This window comes from Euprymna scolopes, chromosome 32 (genome assembly GCF_053919585.1).
Source record: "Euprymna scolopes isolate OS-2025 chromosome 32, ASM5391958v1, whole genome shotgun sequence".
NCBI classification, from domain to species: Eukaryota; Metazoa; Mollusca; class Cephalopoda; order Sepiida; family Sepiolidae; genus Euprymna; species Euprymna scolopes.
The window spans coordinates 63,884,149-63,905,509 of record NC_136513.1 but is presented as its reverse complement, the minus strand read 5'-3'; the positions used below and the strand labels follow the sequence as shown (position 1 = coordinate 63,905,509).

Here is a 21,361-nt window from a genome sequence, read left to right as displayed (position 1 = left end):
CGTCGAACTTCTAATCACCCTGATGCAGTTGATATACACTGTCCTCTATCTTCTGAATATACTCCTTTTATTGTCCAAGTGTTCGTCATCAGCCAATCGGCGGCCAGAAAAACAGTCACGTGAGGCCTGACGTCATCGCTCAATAATCTTACAAAAACCACAGCCGCCGTTTTTAATTTCTGCCCTTCCTGTGATCCTCCCAGCAGGTAAGACAACACGCACAGACACGTGGTCGCTTTCTTCCTTCATTCCGTTCGACTTTACATTAATCCAATAAAGGACTTTCATCTAACATTCTAATCATAATGAGTTTTCAAGAACTTTTACTGATCGGACCTTTCCTTGTTCATTTTGTTATTTTTGTTGGAAAATAAATGCGGTGCATTTGAAACGAGAAGGAGGTGTCATTTTGTTTTATTCCTTTTTTTTTTTTATTTTGTTTGAGGCAGAGAAATGTAATTTCACTTAAACTTCTTTTTCTCTACACAGTGGCACACATATTAAAATTAAGAAGTTTTAACTGAATTAAAGTTATATAATTATTAAATCTTAATTTGAATTGTCAGCAAATTAACACATTGAAATTAATAAATTTGTCTGAGTTAAGAGTTATATATATTGGATTAACTTGTTACTTGTCATGTAACCGACCGTATTATTAATAAATTTGTAATGGGAAAAAGTAATGATTATCCATTACTTTTTCCTCCCCTCCTTGGCAGTGTGTGTGAAATTCTAGTTACAATGCCATTTCATGTTTTAAGACGCCTATGCACAATTCTAGTAGACAGCTTTTGATTAGTTAATTTGTATGGCCAAGATAATTACTTGGTACTTTTTTTGTAAACATCCATTTTGTTTTTAGTCTACGAAAAAAAACACCTGGCAAGAGAGACTCACCAAAAGTCGGCTCACAGAAGACTGCCTTATCAAGAATGGAGCTGCCACAATTTCTTCACATTATATCACCTAAATGTTTGGTGAAAAAGGACTTGAAATCTCTACAAGCAGAGACACCTTTATATTGTGTCGAAGATATCGCAATTAGAGGATGGCATTATTTGAACATTTTCATCATGTTTATATCACCTAAATGTTTGAACTTTTCTCAATTCAATTAGTATTGCAAAGGACGTGATTTATACCTAATTAAAGGCACCAAAACACTTGCTGAGAACAGCATGAATTTTTTAAGGAAAACCACGCTACCACTCCAACAAAGAGAGTTAACTATTGGCTCCCAATGTGGGAGGCAAAACTGACCCACCGTTTTGCAAGGACTGTACTCGGACCAATAACCTTTCTTTGATGTTATAACTGAAAATTTGAGTTTAAAGGTATGGTTTTGTTATTGTGAAATTATTTTTGCTTCTGCCAGGGAGTATTGAGTTTGTGATATTAATTCAACAGAAAATTGACAATATCTTTTTGTTTATTAAATTGTTAGATGAAAGTACAGAATATATTATATTTATATTGGCTTCAAACATATCTAATACATATTTATTTTATTCAAACTCAACCAGCGCTTAGGAACACAAAGCCTAACGTGAATTCCGCATCACCAATGCACCGTTCTGACATTTGAAAAGACTACCGTGAAAACAACAAAGTGACTTTTACTGATACTCCAACAACAACATGGCGAAAAAAAAAAAAGAAAAACATACTGATGATGAAGTGTATCTTCGAAATATATTTATAAATTTTAATATAAATTTCAAATAAAATGAATGTTTATTTTGTAATAATGCGTTGTTTTGGCTTCAAACGCATCTAATACGTATTTATATAATAAAATGATTATCTATATATATAAAAGGCAAAATGTGTGTGTGTGTATGTATGTATGTATGTCTGCTTTTTGTGTATGTCTGCAAAAGGCTTTTTTCGCTGTGATTCTCAGTCGGCTCGCTCATTCTTAAAACTTTTTATATTGCATCTAAATCATAATAACTATGACTTAACAACGGAGGCGCGTGTGTTTTTAATTAGCCCGACTTTTACGAGCTTGCCACGTCTTAAAAAGCGAATGATTTGACTTGCAGCACAAAACTAGGTCAGATATCACGCCACTTCCTCGCACCTGTTTATTTTGCTTTATGAACCTTCACTTAAAGCCCTTATCAGTTCCTCTCCATTGCGGCCGAGATGGTTAGGTGTTTGGCTTTTTTTCCCTTTCGTTTCCACCTTCACATCAAGGCTTCGGGGTTCATTCCACCTTCCTACTAAAACTTTTTTTTTTTAACACACACACCTCCAAACAGCCGGGCAACGCCGGGTACCCCCCACAAGTCTATATATAAAAAAGTGAAAATGTGTGTGTGTATGTATGTATGTTCGCTTTTTGTGCATGTCTGCAAAAGGCTTTTTGCCAAGGCCTTCTCGGGGGAGGGGGTTGCTCCTTCTTAAAACTTTTTATATCACGTCTAAATGATAATATATAATGGGGGTCGCGTGTGTATTTAACTTTTATCAGCTTCGAAAAACGAATGATGGGGCGGCTGGGTTGCAGCACAAAACTAGGTCAAATATCACGCCACTTCCTCGCACCTGTATATTTTAGTTTATAAACCTTAAATGAACACCCTTATCAATTCCTCTGCTTTGGGGCCGAGATGTGTTGCGTATAGCTAAACCCCCACCACTGCCCCCACCTGCCCTTTCTATGAACTATCCGAAAAAGGAGGAAGACTGCCTGTATGAAAAAACATGGCGCTCAATAAAGCTGCTATTACATCCTAACTCCATGTCGTCTTCACTCTGATATTAACCCGTGGATGTAACATGGTAGCAGCGGTGTTTATGGAATTAATGACATCCAAGGAGACCGACAAATCATCAAAGAACGTGTAAGCAGTATTACTTTTGGTTTTAACTTCTGCTATGTTTTTCTTTTATTAGTCGGTCGCTCCAGTAATGGCGCCTTGTGGTCCCGGCAGTCTGTTATTTCTTTGATCGTTATTATTGATATCGAGTTGCTGTCACAAGTGATTCTTACCAAAACTTTTTTTTTTCCTGCCTCTTTGCATTAATTAACGTTCAAATCAAAACACTTCTGCTTGACGGCGATGTCCGCTGAAGAGAATATGACTGCTGCAAATGGTACCGTGTCATTGACTAACGATATGTCCGGCTTACACATAAGGCCACCAGAGCAATAAAGGAATAAAGCAGACTCGTGGAAAATATTCCATAAATGATGGTCCAACTACTTGTTATTGACACGTCTGGACCATAAACCACGAGAAATTCAGGTTGCCCTTCTGGAGAACTGTTTAGGCGATGACACCATGAAAATATACCAGGGCATGTAGTTCGACACCCCGGAGACTAAGCGCACTGTAGATGACATACTACAAGCTCTGGAGGAGTATTCCATCGGAATTCTCAACGAAACATATGAGAGATTTGCATTCCGTCAGAGGAAACAGGGTAAGGGAGAGGCTTTTGACAAGTTCTATAATGATTTAAGGGTACTGTCGAAGACTTGCAATTTCTGTACCCGATGCAGTGACTCACTTCTGCGGGACCAAATTGCAGAAGGTGTACGTGACCAATTAACCAAGCAGGAGCTACTGAAGATACAGCACCTGACTCTACAGAAGAGTGTTGACATATGCAGAGCGGCTGAAATGGCCTCAACCCACAGCCAAGGAATGGGACTGGATACAGCCCAGGTAATGAGAGTATATGAAACCAGTCAAATAAAGGAACCCGTCTCCAAAAGAGAATGCCAATTCTACGGCTATGCACACGTGCCAAAGTGCAACAGATGCCCAGCCCATGGCAAATTATGCCATGCATGTAATGAGAAAGCACATTTCAAATCCAAATGTCCCAACAAAGACAGAAGGACGCGAAAACAGAGACAGAGCACACGGATGTATGGAAGCAAGAAACGTATTGCACCCCCACCACGGGTAAATCAACTTGATACATCCTCAATAGAATGATTTCTGGGGTTTTATCGCATTTACTCACTGGGTAAATGCGATAAAACCCCAGAAAACAAACCAGGCAAAAGATGCCAAGTGCCTTATGCTTTTGAACAAGAAAGAAATTATTTTCCAGATTGACACAGGGGCATCCATTAATACCCTCCCTGAAAGGTTTGCAAAAAGAATGCAACCATACAAAGGGGTTTTGTCAATGTGGAATGGGTCTTTGATGAAGCCACTTGGTGTATGCCGAAGAAAGATAAGAAAACCCAAAACGCAGCAAACCTACTCAGTGAAATTTGTAGTGTTTAGGGATGGAGATGATTGCCAGCCACTGCTTGGCCTGCGGGCAAGCGTACAAATGGGCCTTGTGGAGATAAAGCAGAAGAACTTCCACCATGTCGCAGCAGTCAACATAGAGGAAAGCTACAAGGAAGTATTCGATGATCAACTGGGCAAGCTGCCGGGCGTTGCCACTTTCCAGCTCAAGCCAAATGCAATACCAACTATAATGCCCAATCGGAGAGTCCCTATAGCTATACGCTCTGAACTGAAGAAGGAGTTGTCGACTGACCACATTAGGAGTGATCAGACCAGTAGATAAATCCACTCCATGGGTTAGCCAACTCGTCATAACAAGAAAAAAAAAACGGGACAATGAGAATATGCTTGGATCCTCATGAGCTCAACAAAGCATTCATGCGAGAGCACTACACCATACCAATTCTCGAGGACGTCCTTCATGACATGAGAGATGCAAAAGTATTCACAAAAGTGGACCTCTCATCAGGATATTGGCACGTTGAGCTCGATGATGCATCCAGTGACTTGACCACCTTTCAGACATGTTTTGGCCGATATTGCTGGCGTCGGTTACCATTTGGCCTGAACTCTTCAGCCGAGATATTCCAAAGAAAGCTGAATGAACAATTCCAGGGCATGCATGGAGTTGTTATCATTGTAGATGACTTGGTAATCTATGGGAAAGACCAAGAAGAACATGACAGACGGCTCCACAAGCTACTCCAAAAATGCCAAACAATAGAAGTTAAACTTAAATGAGCGAGGGACCTCATATTTTGGCCAGGAATGTCTAAAGAGATTAGACAATACATCGAAGCCTGTGGCACCTGTGCAACCTATGCAGACCGCCAGCCAGCACAGATCATAGCACCAGTGCCGGAAAGACCTTGGCAACAAGTAGCAGCAGACCTTCTATCATGGGGAGGGAACAACTATCTGATCACAGTAGACAGACATAGCAATTTCTTTGAAATTGACAAACTGGATACACTCACATCAGAAGCCATGATTGAATGCATGAAAGCGCATTTTGCATGCCATGGAATTCCAGAGGTGCTGACATCCGACAATGGTCCTGCATTCCGAAGGTTTGCAAGTAAATGGCTATTCATACACGAGACAATATCGCCAGGCAACAGCCAAGCAAATGGTGCTGCCGAAGCAGCAGTAAAAATCACCAAACGTCTCTTCCGAAAATCCAAAGCGTCAGGAGAAGATCCATTCCTGGGACTGTTGAACATATGCAACGCACCAACTGAAGGACTAATTACCAGCCCAGCACAAAGACTCTTTGGTAGAAGGACAAGATCAACAGTACCAGCTGTCGAGTTAAAGCTCAAGCCACTTTACCCACATTCAACTGATGAAGCATGGAGGAAACAGGAAAGGAGGATTAGGCACCATAAGACGGGGAAAGAGCTAAAAGGCCTCAACGTGGGTGATAATGTTTGAGTCCAGCCACCCAGTCCCTTCACAAGAGAGTGGAGGGAAGCAATGGTACGAAAACGAATGACTGATAGGTCCTATGAAGTGGAAGCAAGAGACGGACAACGATACCGCCGAAACAGGCGATTCCTGCGCAAAACGCCTGAGTCAAAACATTCCTTCCCAGGACACCATCAAACAACACACACAGCTGATGATCACCCTCAGTCTCAAATACAGCCTAACAATCCCATATCACAAAGAGAAAGGATTGCACAGGAAAATGAGCCGACTGAAGAAAACGTTTGTGTAAGGAAGGACAGCACCCAAGTGACCATGTGCTCAGGACGCATTATTCGAAAACCTGCATGCTACAACGAATGAACAATTCACCCTCCCCCATGTGGCCATTTAAAACCCTGTCCCTATCCCTTCCCCCTTAGAGGAAAACAAAATAAACAAACACCCTCCCCAACGGGGGGAGATGTTGCGTATAGCTAAACCCTCACCACTGCCTCCACCTGTCCTTTCTATGAACTCTCCGAAAAAGGAGGAAGACTGCCTGTATGAAAAAACATGGCGCTCAATAAAACTGCTATTACATCCTAACTCTGTGTCGTCTTCACTCTGATATTAACCCGTGGACGTAACAAGATGGTTAGGTGGCTGCCTTTTTTCCCCTTTCATTTCCACCTTTGAGTCAAGGGTTCGGGGTTCAATCCTACCGTGCTACTAAATTTTTTTTTTTTTTTCTTTTACACTGCCAAACGCCTGGCCAACGTTTTTTTTTTTTTTTTAACACACACACACCTCCAAACACCCGGGCAACGCCGGGTACCCCCGCTAATATATATATATATATATATATATATATATATATATATATATATATATATAATTAAAGTTTTACGATATCTTTTTTGTTTATTAAATTGTTAGGTGAAAGTATAGAATACTTACAAAACGCCCGCCAGCCCGATAACTGTATTTATTTTCAGAAAATTTACAAAGTAAAAATCAGAAAAATTTGGCACAAGGCCGAAGATGGGGGAGGGGAAAGGACGGTCTTCTCTGACTAGTGCTAACTAATCTAACCTAACTAGTTCCTACTTTCACTCTACTTACACCATAATACCACATTCATACTATACATCCATCAGCGTATACATCCTTCATCAATCACCATAAGAACATACCATGATAACCTAATTAAAACCCAAAAGAAAGGGGGGGTTTGGGAAGATAAAAATTTTATATACAAAATACAAATGAAATATTTACAATGTTAGTAACAAAAGACCCCCCCCCCCCCCCGTTGTTAAACTATGGCAGGTGCACACCGATTCGCCAGTCGAAATGCGGGTCCGAACGCTTTATTTAAAACACCTCTTACGAAAACTTCGAAAGGGAACCCGCATCGCGGCGGCGCATCTCTGGCGAATCAAGCGACCTGTCACCTAATTGGGGAGGGGAGTGGGGTAAAAAAAAAACAAAAAAAAACGCAGGGACAAACTTAAAAGGGGCCTAATGATCGCTATCACACACTAGCTAGGTTATGAACAAAGAAGCCTAAATAATGGTCCTACTCTTGCCTATATCGTGATCTACTCTGGACTAAAAACGAGTCAGGGCTGACGTTCGTTCCTGTCACCCAAAATTCTTTTTCCTAAGGAACATCCAAGAACCAGTCAAGACTTGGCCAGCCCGATAACAAGAGTGCATATTGTATTGGTTTATTTTATTGTCACCGTAATCACGTGATTAAAATTTTAACAGACGATAAATTGGAAGGTAAAAGATTTATGACAACATTTTTTTTTGTCCCGTTTTTTCCAATTTATCAAAAGCAAGACTTGTCGCGTTTGATTTTTTTTTTTTTTTTTAAAGATTGCTCGCCGGCGTTGTCGTTAGGCATATTCGGGACGTTTACTGCAAACCCGAGCGGACGATTATGCATTCACTAAAGGCACTAGTAGTCCCTTTCTAAATGCAATTTTTCAAGTTTAATGCTTTTTGTAAAAATCATTCATTGGCAATCTGACTGCTCGACAGCCATGACGCCGTTTTTCAGTGGATAGGCCTACTTATTTGGGTATTATTATACAAACACCGTGACAGCGAATTAGTAAAATCTTTTACGTAGTATTCTGTTACGTTTCGGTGTGCTGAACACGAATCTGAAAACTGGGTTAGGGTTAGGGTTAGGGTACATTTTTTTCTACTAATTCGCTGTCACGGTATTTGTATAAATTTACCCTTATTTGTTTTACAATTTCTACTTCTATTTGTTTTACAATCCCCGTAAACGAAGACTACATTGTTTTAAAGTTTATTTTTTTATTTCTATGAAATACGCCCCCCCCCCCAACATTTTATGTTTCTTTGTTTAAATTGTACGAAAGAATGATATCAAAATTACACTGTGTTACATACAGCAATAGGATAAATTTATTGATAGAATATTTCCTGATTACACCGTTTCCGGTTAATAATACGAAAATAAAATTGAAAGAAGAACACAAGTAAGGAGTAATTATGGAATTATATTGAAATTTATTGCATCTGATATTTTTTTATTTTTTTTATCAAAATGCACTCAAGCTTCTAAGTTAAATGTTTTTTTCGTTACACTTGTGTTATTTTTACATTTTAAATTTATTTTGTAGCTGGCGTTGACCGGGAGAATTTTTGCTAAAATTTTAGGGTTTGTATTACTGTACACATAGATTTGAAAAATTTGTCAAAAAACAAATATATAACAAATAAATGTTATCAAAGGCAAGATAAGTTATTTTTTCTACCAAACTGGATATATTTTTTGTGTTTTTATTGTAACATGTTTATTCAACTTGAAAAACATGCAGTGTTTACCGATGTATGTATTGGAAAATTCAAAATGGCGCCCGACTCTCTCTTTAACACGGTAAGTTTGGGAAAAGGTGTTATAAATAATAAACTAGACAAAATACTATTAAAAAAACACCGAATATGTCGACTTATGTCACAGTAACATATGTTGAGCAAATTTCTAACAGTATTTTGTCTAGTTTATTATTTATAACACCTTTTCCCGAACTTACCGTGTTAAAGAGAGAATCGGGCACGATTTTGAATTTTCTAATACATCGGTAAACACTGTATGCTTTTCGAGCTGAATAAACATGTTACATTGAATAAAAACACAAATTATATCCAGTTTGGTAGAAAGTAACTTATTTTGCCTTTGATAACATTTATTAATTTATTTGTTATATATTTGTTTTTTGACAACTTTTTCGAATCTGTGTACAGTAATACAAACCTAGTGGGTGATCATTTTTCCATGTAAATTCAACTTAAAATGAGTACCCACTTTCTGGCCACCTGAGAGCAAGGGCATTTTAGTGTTCATTTGCTCAAAGGTTTCGTTTGTTTTAATCTTTCAATAAAGACACGAGGGAATTAAAAAACGAAAAATCGGTATTTTTTTACTTTAAGGCTCGTCTCACATTTGTATAGAAAAAAAAAAAAGTTTTTTTGTAGTTTTTCGGTGTGTTTTAAAAGAATATGGTAACCGTTTCTGTCGTAAATTTACCGTTTGTATGGTATTAACCCCTTAGCTCTGTGACTATTTTCCATTTCACTGCCCAGCCTTCGTTTACGCTACGTGCGAGCATAAAAAAGGCGGTTAAATGTGCACTCGCGTACCAAACTGCCTTGTCACAATGTAGTAATGGCAAAATTTTTTAATTAGATGAAAAACAAGTAGTTTTCCAAATATAATTCTATGTTATCACGGCTGGCCATTTTTGTACGCGATGGTATTAACCCCTGAACTCTGGGACTATTTTCCATTTCACAGCATATACTTCGCGCGAGCATAAACAAAAGATAGGCTGTGAAATGGAAAATAGTCCTAGAGTTCACGGGTTAATACCATGTAAAAGAAGTCGGTACTGGTCGCGATTAGAGTTCCCTGCCGAACACGAACACCCTAAAAAAACACTGACTTCTCCCCACGTATGCGCAAAGGACATGTTTTAGTTGCCATAGTAACTAAACGATCATGAATTTTTATCGACTTTTTTACTGTTTATGAATATTGAAATAAAAGACATGGTACTGGTCGCGGTAAGAGTTCCCTGCCGAACACCCTCCAAAAACAATGATGTCTCCCGTTTCTCCCGCGCAGCCGCAAAGGACATGTTTTAGTTGCCATAGTAACAACACTTTTTATCGACATTGTTTTACTGTTTAAAGACATTACTACACATTTATTAATAATATCTCACTTTTATCGACTTTTTAAAACTTTTTTTTTACTCTTTTTAAATGACAACGTTAATGTTTATGAATATTGAAATAAAACATTACTACACATTTATTAATATCTTTTTTTTTTCTTTACTGTTTATGTGTCAATTTTATCGACTTTTTTTTTTTTTTTTTTTACTGTTTATGTGTCAATTCTTAACACGGGAGGGTGTTTTGTACCTATTCTCTACTTTAACCTTACAATTGAATAAAAAAAACATTAATCTTAGAAATACGATTTTATATATAGCGCGGATCATAAGTGCACTAGCACCCATTTTCTTATTAGTAAATGTTTAGTAATTATTTTTCTTTTAATATTCATAAACAGTAAAAACGTCATTTAAAAAGAAAATGCTATTTAAAAAAGAAAATAACATTGATTAAACGTAAGTAAATTTATTATTCTATCATCATTTTGTGGTAAGTAAATTTCAAGAACCGCCGACAAGTTTTGTGGTAAGTAAATTTCAAGAACCGCCGATAAGTTTCATAAAAGAAAATGTCGATAAAAGTGACACAAACAGTTAAACAGTAAAAAAAAAAAAAAAAAAAAAAAAGATATTATTAATAAATGTGTAGTAATGTCTTCTATTTCAATATTCAATATAAGAAAAGAAAAAGTCGATAAAATTGACACATAAACAGTAAAAAAAAGAAAGATATTAATAAATGTGTAGTAATGTTTTATTTCAATATTCATAAACATTAACGTTGTCATTTAAAAAGAGTAAAAAAAAAAAAGTTTTAAAAAGTCGATAAAAGTGATTAAAAGTGAGATATTATTAATAAATGTGTAGTAATGTCTTTAAACAGTAAAACAATGTCGATAAAAAGTGTTGTTACTATGGCAACTAAAACATGTCCTTTGCGGCTGCGCGGGAGAAACGGGAGACATCATTGTTTTTGGAGGGTGTTCGGCAGGGAACTCTTACCGCGACCAGTACCAAAGACATTACTGCACATTTATTAATAATATCTCACTTTTAATCACTTTTATCGACCCTTTTTTTTTTTACTGTTTGTATCACCCCGGTTAGCTAATTCCGTAAAATGAGATTCTACTTCCCCCCCCCCCATGTTAAGAATGGCTTTTTAAATAATAACTTTGTTTTAGAATAATAAATTTACTTACGTTTAATCAATATTATTTTTGCACCATTCATTCACTTTTATCGACTTTTTTTTTTTTTTTTTTAATAACATTTTCTTTTTAAATGACTACGTTTTACTGTTTATGTCTCACTTTTATCGACTTTTTTCTTTTTTAATAGCATTTTCTTAAAATGAATATTAAAATAATTTCCCACTTGTACAAACATTTTTATATGCGCATATAAACAACTATTTTTTAAATTTTTTTAACTTTTTTCATTTAATGAATAAAATAAATCATTTATCATTACTGTGTTTTTAGTTTTGTGTGTTGAATGAAACTTTTTTTTTCATCACAACAATGATGAAACAAATATTCCGACCCTTAAAATTTTTTTTCCAATTTTGTTTATAAATAAATATTGTAGTTAAAAAAGATTATCAAAAAATTGTTTAGTTACATTTCTTTTTAGTTTATTTTAATTTTATAATTTATAAATTTTGAATGGTGCGAAAATAACATTGATTAAATAAACAAACGTATGTAAATTTATTATTCTATCACCATTTTGTGGTACTACTTAATGATCCGTGCTGAAATAACGTTATTATTTAAAAATCCATTCTTAACATGGGGAGGGAGTTTTGTACCTATTCTCTACTTTAACCTTACAATTGAATAAAAAAACATTAAACTTTAATTAAGCTTAGAAATACGATTTAAAAGGTGCCCGGAAAACTCGTCCCGGGAAAACTCGTCCCTTTTCGCTAGGTAGGAAAACTGGTCCCGTATTGAATAAATATCGATTGAAAACATTTTATGATCGTTCTTGAAGGAGATATTGTTTTATAAAATAGACTATAACCCCCCATAATATTTAAAAAAAATATTTTTACTTGTTTAATGTTTTTTTTTTTTTTTTAAATAAAATTGATTTTCTTTTCACTTATTTTAAAGCGTTGATTATGTTCATACAAAGTTAATTACAAATTTTTTTGTTCTTATTTTAACGATGTTTTTTGGAGTCATAAAAACAATAATAAAAAAACAAAACAAAAAAATTTAAAACAGGGAGCGATTCGATTCTTCGTTACTTTTTTTGTTTTGGTTTTTTAATCATGATAGTTTTTTTTGTTATGTTTTTGTTTTCTCTCATACCAAATGCACTCATGCGTTATTTAAAATTATAATTTTATCAATCATCAACATTTATTGTCGTCCTGTCAAATTTTGCAAAAAATTAACTAATAAATTAAAAGCGAAATATTTTTTTGGCGCGAGCGATGCCATGTGCTAACAATCTCTCGTTAACTCATTTTTAATTTTTACTTCAAAATTCTAAAATCAATCATTAAGAGAAAAAGTAATCACTAAATAAATTTATTAATCAATTTTATTGAAAACTCCGCTATCGTTTATCAAGAATCTTTTTAATTTCATTTTTTGTTGGTTGTTTTTCGGAGGGAGATATAGTTGAATTTAGGAAAACTCGTCCCGGGAAAACTCGTCTCGGGAAAACTCGTCTCGGGAAAACTCGTCTCCGGAAAACTCGTCTCGGGAAAACTCGTCCCCTTTCGCTAGGTAGGAAAACTGGTCCCGTATTGAATAAATATCGATTGAAAACACATTTTATGATCGTTCTTGAAGGAGATATTGCTTTTTAAAATAGACTATAGCCCCCCCCCCCATAATATTTAAAAAAAATATTTTTATTTGTTTAATGTTTTTTTTTGTTTTTTTTTTCTACCTACCTGGCTAAGTTCTTAGTGGTTTCACTTATTTTAAAGCGTTTATTATGTTCATACAAAGTTAATTAAAAAAAATTTTTGTTCTTATTTTAACGATGTTTTTTGGAGTCATAAAAACAATAATAAAAAAACAAAACAAAAAAATTAAAAATTGGGAGCGTTACTTTTTTGTTTTGGTTTTTTAATTATGATAGTTTTTTGTTGTTATTTTTTCGTTTTCTCTCATACAAAATGCAATGCACTCATGCGTTATTTAAAATTATAATTCTATCAATTATCAACATTTATTGTCGTCTTGTCAAATTTTGCAAAAATTAACTAATAAATCAAAAGCGAAATATTTTTTTTGGCGCGAGAGATGCCATGTGCTAACAATCTCTCGTTAACTCATTTTTAATTTTTTTAATTTTTACTTCAAAATTCTAAAATCAATCATTCAGAGAAAAAGTAATCACTAAATAAATTTATTAATCAATTTTATTGAAAACTCCGCTATCGTTTATCAAGAATCTTTTTAATTTCATTTTTTGTTGGTTGTTTTTCCGAGGGAGATATAACCCCCCCTCTCTAAATTATATTTAAAAAAATATTAAAATTTTGGTTTGTATTACTGTACACATAGATTCGAAAAATAATAAACTAGACAAAATACTGTTAGAAATTCGCTCAATATATATTACCGTGACATAGGTTGACATATATTCGGTGTTTTTTTTAATAGTATTTTGTCTAGTTTATTATTTATAACACCTATTCCCGAACTTACTGTGTTTAAGAGAGAGTCGGCCGCTATTTTGAATTGTCCAATACATCGGTAAACACTGTATGTTTTTCGAGCTGAATAAACATGTTACATTGAATAAAAACACGAAAAATATATCCAGTTTGGTAGGAAAGTAACTTATCTTGCCTTTGATAACATTTATTTGTTATATATTTGTTTTTTGACAATTTTTTCGAATCTATGTGTACAGTAATACAAACCCAAATCGATTTTACCCTTTTATAACAACAGTAAATAAGTAAATTCTTTTTATATTAATATAAAAAAATATGCGGTCTCGTTTATGAACATAATAAACGCTTTAAAATAAGTGAAACCACTAAGAACTTAGCCAGTTAGGTAGAAAACGGACACTTAGAAAATCGATTTTATTTAAAAAAAAAAAAAAAAAAACATCAAACAAGTAAAAAAAAATTTTTTTTAATATTATGGGGGGGGCGGGCTATAGTCTATTTTAAAAAAACAATTTCTCCTTCAAGAACGATCATAAAATGTGTTTTCAATCGATATTTATTCAATAAGGGACCAGTTTTCCTACCTAGCGAAAGGGGACGAGTTTTCCCGAGACGAGTTTTCCGGAGACGAGTTTTCCCGAGACGAGTTTTCCCGGGACGAGTTTTCCGGGCACCATATAGTTTTTACCCCCCCCCTCTCTCAAAATTATATTTTTAAAAATATTAAAATTTTCTTTTTAAAACCAAATCTCCCTTAGTAATTTCTTTAATTTTCTATTTTTTAGCGATTATCAAGACCCCTAAGATGTGATATACCGGACATTATTTCTCGTTCTCACGTAACACTTTTGTTTGTTTTCTGTGTTTTTTCTTTCTTTACCGAATAAACGATTCCAAATAAATAAGTAAATTCTTTTTTATATTAATATTAAAAAAAAATATGCGGTCTCGTTTATGAACATAATAAACGCTTTAAAAAAAGTGAAACCACTAAGAACTTAGCCAGATAGGTAGAAAGCGGACACTTAGAAAATCGATTTTATTTAAAAAAAAAAAAAAAAAAATTAAACAAGTAAAAATATTTTTAAAAAATATTATGGGAGGCTATAGTCTATTTTAAAAAACAATATCTCCTTCAAGAACGATTATAAAATGTGTTTTCAATCGATATTTATTCAATACGGGACCAGTTTTCCTACCTAGCGAAAGGGGACGAGTTTTCCCGGGACGAGTTTTCCTAAATTCGATTTAAAATATAGCGCGGATAAGTGCACTAGCATCCATTGTTTTTATTAATAAATGTTTAGTAATTATTTTTCTTTTAATATTCATAAACTGTAAAAACGCCGTCATTTAAAAAGAAATTATTTAAAAAGCCATTCTTAACATGGGGAGAGTGTTTTGTACCTATTCTCTACTTTAACCTTACAATTGAATAAAAAAAACATTAAACTTTGGGTTTGTATTACTGTACACATAGATTCGAAAAAGTTGTCAAAAAAACAAATATATAATAAATAAATGTTATCAAAGGCAAGATAAGTTACTTTTCTACCAAACTGGATGTATTTTTCGTGTTTTTATTCAATGTAACATGTTTATTCAGCTCGAAAAACACACAGTGTTTTCCGATGTATTGGAAAATTCAAGATGGCGTCTGATTCTCTCTTTAGCACGGTAAGTTTGGGAAAAGGTGTTATAAATAAAAACCCAGATAAAATACTGTTAAAAACACGCTCAATATATGTTACCGTGACATAGGTTGACATATGTTCGGCGGGTTTTTAATAGTATTTTGTATAGTTTTTTATTTATAACACCTTTTCCCAAACTTACCGTGTTAAAGAGAGAATCAGACGCCATCTTGAATTTTCCAATACATCGGTAAACAATATGTTTTTCGAGCTGAATAAATATGTTACATTGAATAAAAACACGAAAAATATATCCAGTTTGGTAGAAAAGTAACTTATCTTGCCTTTGATAACATTTATTTGTTATATATTTGTTTTTTGACAACTTTTTCGAATCTGTGTACAGTAATACAAACCCTAAACTTTAATTAAGCTTAGAAATACGATTTAAAATATAGCGCGGATCATAAGTGCACTAGCCCCATTTTTTTATGAATAAATGTTTAGTAATTATTTTTCTTTTAATATTCATAAACAGTAAAAACGTCGTCATTTAAAAAGAAATTATTTAAAAAGCCATTCTTAACATGGGGAGGGTGCAAATTCGCCTAAAAAAGTAGAATCTCATTTTACGGAATTAGCTAACCGGGGTCGATAACTATTGTTGTAATGAAAAAAAAAAAAGTTTCATTCAACACACAAAACTAAAAACACATTTAAAAAAGAAAAGAAAAAGTCGATAAAAGTGACACAAACAGTAAAACAGTAAAAAAAAAGTCGATAAAAGTGATTAAAAGTGAGATATTATTAATAAATGTGCAGTAATGTCTTTTATTTCAATATTCATAAACAGTAAAACAAAGTCGATAAAAATTCATGATCGTTTAGTTACTATGGCAACTAAAACATGTCCTTTGCGCATGCGTGGGGAGAAGTCAGTGTTTTTTTAGGGTGTTCGGCAGGGAACTCTAATCGCGACCAGTACCAAGAAGTCAAACAAACTTTCTAGCAACACAAAAAATGCTCCCTCTGTCAGGTGGGTGCTCATTTTAAGGTAAATTTACATGGAAAAGTGATCACCCACTTTTCGAAAAAGTCATTTCCTCATATCATGAAAACTACTTTTTTGCGACGGAAACGGTTTTCATATTCGTTTTTAGCACACCGAAATCTAAAATAAAAAAAAAAAAATTACGTTATATACGGACGTGAGACAGGCCTTAAAGTAAAATAATACCAAATTTTTACGGTCCTTATTAAGATACCGTTGACAGATCGATTTTTTAAAATGTGTTTTAAGCAAAATCAATATTATGTACTTAATAGTCATGCCGAAAATATATATCCCAAAATTACAAAAAGTAGAGTAGAAATTTATTTAGAGTTAAAAATAATTTTTAGGGAAAATTAGGTAAAATCGCATTTATTTTAGACATTGTAGTAGACAGTAGGAAGCTATACACAGGGGACATAACTCCGAAAAGAATATTTTAAGGTAAAACTTGGAGAATGCGCTGTTTTACGGTTGTTGTAAAAATAGAATAGAAATTAAAATTTTGTTCCGTTTTAATTTTTTTTATTGTGCCCCCAAAACGAAAGAATAACATTCAACAGTCGTACTTAACTTTCGTTTTTTTTTTTTTTATCAAAATAAAATTGTATTATCAAAAATGAAATAATTTAATTTTTAAAGAAAAAAATCAATTTGATTAAACCGTTTTGGTATTTTTTTTTTTTTTTTTTTTTCGGAAGTCCAACTCACCGTTCACATTGAAAATGTCAACATATGCTTACAACGAATAAACACACGAACCTCCCCATGTTAAGAAGGGCTTTCGGAATACACCCCAACCTTGTTAGCATACTCAAAAACCTACAGAAGTTGACATGTCATATGTGAACGATAAGTTGGACGTAATGTAAAAATGTACCGAATTTAAAATGAACGAAATTTAAATTTCTGTCCCATTTTTACAACTGTAAAACAGAGCATTTTCTGCAAGTTTTACCTTTAGCGGCATAAATTATTTGACAGACAAAAAATTATAAAAACTATTTACTTTTAGTAAATATAGTGCTACTACTACGCTACAATAGAACACTGACCACTCTAGTTTGTTTTTATTGGGGGGGGTATTCGAGGTCGACGACAACGAATCTGATAATCAAACCTGTTGCAAATTTACCGTTTGTCTGAACTCAGGAATTATTTTCCACCATTTTACAGCTTCTGTTTATGCTACGCGCGTGCGCACGGTAGCCTAAACGGCGGCTGTTAAATGTGCCTTCGCGTAGCAAACTACCTTCTCGCATGGCGTACGAATCTTCCGCGGACAATTTAAAATTATATGAAAAAGAAATAAAACAAGAAGAAAAGAAAAGCACTCCAAGTGGGGAGGGAGTATAATGTTGGAAAGACATTTTTTTTTTCATAACATAGAATTTTCAATATTTTTTTTCATTGGCGGATAATTTAAAATTAGAAGAAAAAGTTGTCTAAAACAAAGGTGATGCAAAGATAAGTGGTTCCAGCAGACACGCCTCGTTCTGAAAAGTCTGAACACTTAGGTCACGTGACATTATGAGAAATTCCATATTCAACCGCCATGTTTCTTTTAGGCCACGTACACGGTTTGCTAGCCAGTCTGTGATTGGTTTAAATTTGGATGTGTCAGGTAATTTTGACTTGGCGCCCTTTTTGTATTCATGCTTATTTTTCAGTCTGAGAAAGAACACGGAACAATACAGACTCAAACCAGCGGTTCCCTCACTAGGAAGCCAAGATAATTCCTTAATGGACACCAAACAGTCGGTGAATGAAGGACTCAACTCTACAAACAGAGACAACCTATTTGCTGAACCTATTCAAACCAAGGAGGACATTCTACTACCGTTCGGCATGTTAGTATCTGATTATTGGAACTTATCTTATTTCTACATAAGTCCTAAGGGACTCACTTTATCCCTGAATATAGGCGTCATCATTCCCGCCGTGTTCTCCAGGAACAACATGGATCCTTCCAAAGGAACAATGAACTAACATTCCAACAAAAGGAATTCTAACTAAAGGCTCCATGCGTATGTAAGCAAATTCGGCCACCGGTTTTGCAAAGGACTTACCAGAACCAAAGAATTTTCATTGCTGTTACATTGGGAATAAAATTTGAGGTTAAAGGTATGGCTTTGTTTGTGGAATTCATTTGCTTCTGCAGGGAGGAAAATTGAGCGGGTAGGAAAGAAATTTCTTACACACTCATTTTTATTGCAAAAACGATCAGTTTAGGAAGATTTTCATTCTAATTCAAACGCTAGTTAAAAATGATTCGCCTGTGCAGACGTTTAGATTCTTATTTTGCAAAATAGCTAGTTTAAATATATTCTCAGTTTTTTTTTTTTTTACAAAGCGTAATAAGATCTCATTTTGCTAACGTAATGATTAGTTATAATTTGTGTGAATTCTTGATTTAAGACGAGCAGAATTTTTTTCATAATTTGAGCAAATTAAAGGATAAAATATTTTTTTTCTGTTTCGTTAAATCAGAAATGAAATTATTTTGTTAAGGTAACTTATGTCGCAAAAAAACTAATAAGATATTAATAAATTTTGTTTAACGATGTGTTGCACTCTTAAAAAAAAAAAATTTGGAATTCTTCTTACGTTTAAAATAACATTAGATACTAATTTAATTCGACCTTGATATTGGGGTTGTAGCGTATTATAATTGCATTTTGTTTTTAATTAAGATCCCACATGGATCATTTGTACATGACTAAATTGGAAAAAAAAAAACTGATACAAATTCTGTAGACGTATTAAAAAAAAAAACTCACTAATGATTTTTTCGCAATTTAACTGTTAATTGTAAAAGTCACTCTTTGAATGTGTTATATTAATTTGATTTAAATCATGGATTTAAATTGACATTAATCGCTGGCGGCCATTTTGTTAGCGTGTTTAAATTGAAATTGCTAATGTTGATTGTAATTGTGATGCCATGTTAATGTATTAATTGCTTGTGTGGCTGTTGTCAGTTTTCAAATGATAGGGTGAATTGAAAATTTGTTATTATTAAAAAAATCTTTGGAGTACAGGAAAGGGTTTAATTCCCCCACCCACCCACACACACACACACTTGTTAGGCATCATAGGTAGCTCGGGTATTTCGAATTTAGTTATAAATGTGTAACTCGATTATTCGTTAGAGCTTAGCCCTAAGTTGGCTTCTTAATCACTGGCAGCCATTTCGTTAGCGTGTTTATTTGTGATTCATAATTCCGTTTGGAATAATATTGGCGGTTTTTGCCATCTTAGCATTTGCGGATAATTATACCGTTGCTATTTTATTTAAAAATAGTGGGAGAGGGAAAGGGTTTAATCCCCCCCCCCCCCAGTTGTTTATTTGTAATTACATAATTCCATTTTGGAATATTGGCGGTTTCATCACCTTAATTTTTACATCTGTTATTCTATTAATTGTTCTCAAGGCACGAAATATGGCCCTAAAAGAACTAATGTCCAAATGGGAGACCAAAAGGTTTTGCATTGATAGTGCGGTAAAGTGGTTGGAAGTTAACGACTCTTCACCAGATTTTTTTCAAATCCCAAGAAGCGGTAGTTAGAGTTTGGTTAAGGCACTTAGATGACCTGATAGTCAAGACTCCAGAAAAGGAGAAATTACAGCTTTGCAAGGTTTCAGAAAGGTTTTCTTCAGACATAGAAAAAAAATTGCTTTCATTAAAATTAAAATTAGATGCACCTCAAGTTATGCAAGCTTCGACGGTTATGCCTGTAAAAATGTAATTGGTCTACCCGAGGTTTTCTGAACAAATTCGAATTTTGCACTGATAGTTTAAATAAAGCGGACAGACTGTTAGTGTTGAAATCAAAACTAGATGGGAATGCATTTGATATAATCTCCAGTCTAGATGTAACATCAGATAATTATGATGTTGCCCTAAAGTTGTTAAGGGAAAAATATTTGAACCCTGATTTGATTAAAAACCGGGTTTTTGAGGAAATTATTCCTCCTCCATCTGTTATAAGGGATTTTAAAAATTTGAAGTCATTCCTCGGAAAACTTAAGAGATTTGACCGAACTTGACAAGTCCTATGGGACTGATTTTTTTGCTGAGGGTGGGGCCTCGGGGGCCTTGGTAGCCCACATATTTGCTAAATGTCCTAATGCTATAAGAAGAGAATTGATGAGTAGAAGTGGTGAAAGATTCCCTTCTTTGAATAATATTATGTCACATGTGTTTGAAATTACAGAATATTTATTAGCCGCCCCGCTCGATGTTCGGCAGGGTATTTGCGCGCCAAAATTGGCGCCTTCTTCACCCAAGATGAAATCCAATATTGCGTCTTCTTCCCCACGTGAAGGGAAGGCCACCTTATTATGTAAACTGTGCAAAGCTGCAGATCATTCGATTAAGAACTAGTAAATTTCCTTCCTTCGAGGCAAAATGCTGAATGCAGTTAAAATTATGTACTCGGTGTCTGGGTGAACACTCAGATGCAGTTTGTTGTGAAAATAAGGGATTTCCTTACCCATGTGCGGTCTGTTGGTTGAAAACACATTTTAATGTCACATGAGAAATAGAGAGCTTACCTCGGATATGTCTGTTTTGGGCTGAGCGGAAGAGAGAGTTCCAAGATGGCGTCCATGGGCTTTTATTAGCGTTTACCCAATGTAATTATCGCTGAATCACGTCTGCTCTCGCGCGATTATGCAAATACGTCGTTCCCGGCCGCTATAAAGGCAGGACACTGTAAAGGAGAGGGAGCGTTCTGCAGATTGTGTGTAGGTGATTCTGGCGAGTAGATTGTGCTTGTTACGACCCACGTGTCTGCGAGAAGCGAGTTTTTGTTCCGTCTGTTTTTAGTTGTATATTTTTTTTGTTTTGCCTACTACATTTTTCTTTCAAGCTATTTCGGCCCGACTATGGCGAAGGTGCAGATAAGCAGCGATATTATCAAGCCGTTCTCTGGCGAGGGAGATGTTGTAGCGTGGCTGAAAAAAGTGAGACTTGTCGCACAACTTCAGCAGGTGGATGATGTAGCGAGTCTGCTACCTTTATATCTGGAAGGTGATGCACTGGCCCTCTACATGGAAATGGAGGAGGACGATCAAAGAGAAATAGACCAGATTGAGGCCCGATTAAAAGAGGCGTTTACCGACGACG

The 21,361-nt window shown here is 34.7% G+C and overlaps 1 protein-coding gene across 4 annotated transcripts in view; it reads left to right on the top strand.

Moving 5' to 3' along the window:
• Positions 1 to 21,361, top strand: part of LOC145256395 (ribonuclease Oy-like) — a 456,188-nt gene that overhangs the window by 45,721 nt on the left and 389,106 nt on the right. Inside the window, exon 1 of one of the 4 annotated variants that reach the window (XM_080115252.1) lies at positions 8,124 to 8,191. The exons of the other annotated variants lie outside the window; for them this stretch is intronic. The gene's annotated coding sequence lies outside the window, so the exon portion shown is untranslated. Of the gene's footprint in view, positions 1 to 8,123; positions 8,192 to 21,361 lie in introns of those variants that run through there. 4 annotated transcript variants of the gene reach the window in all.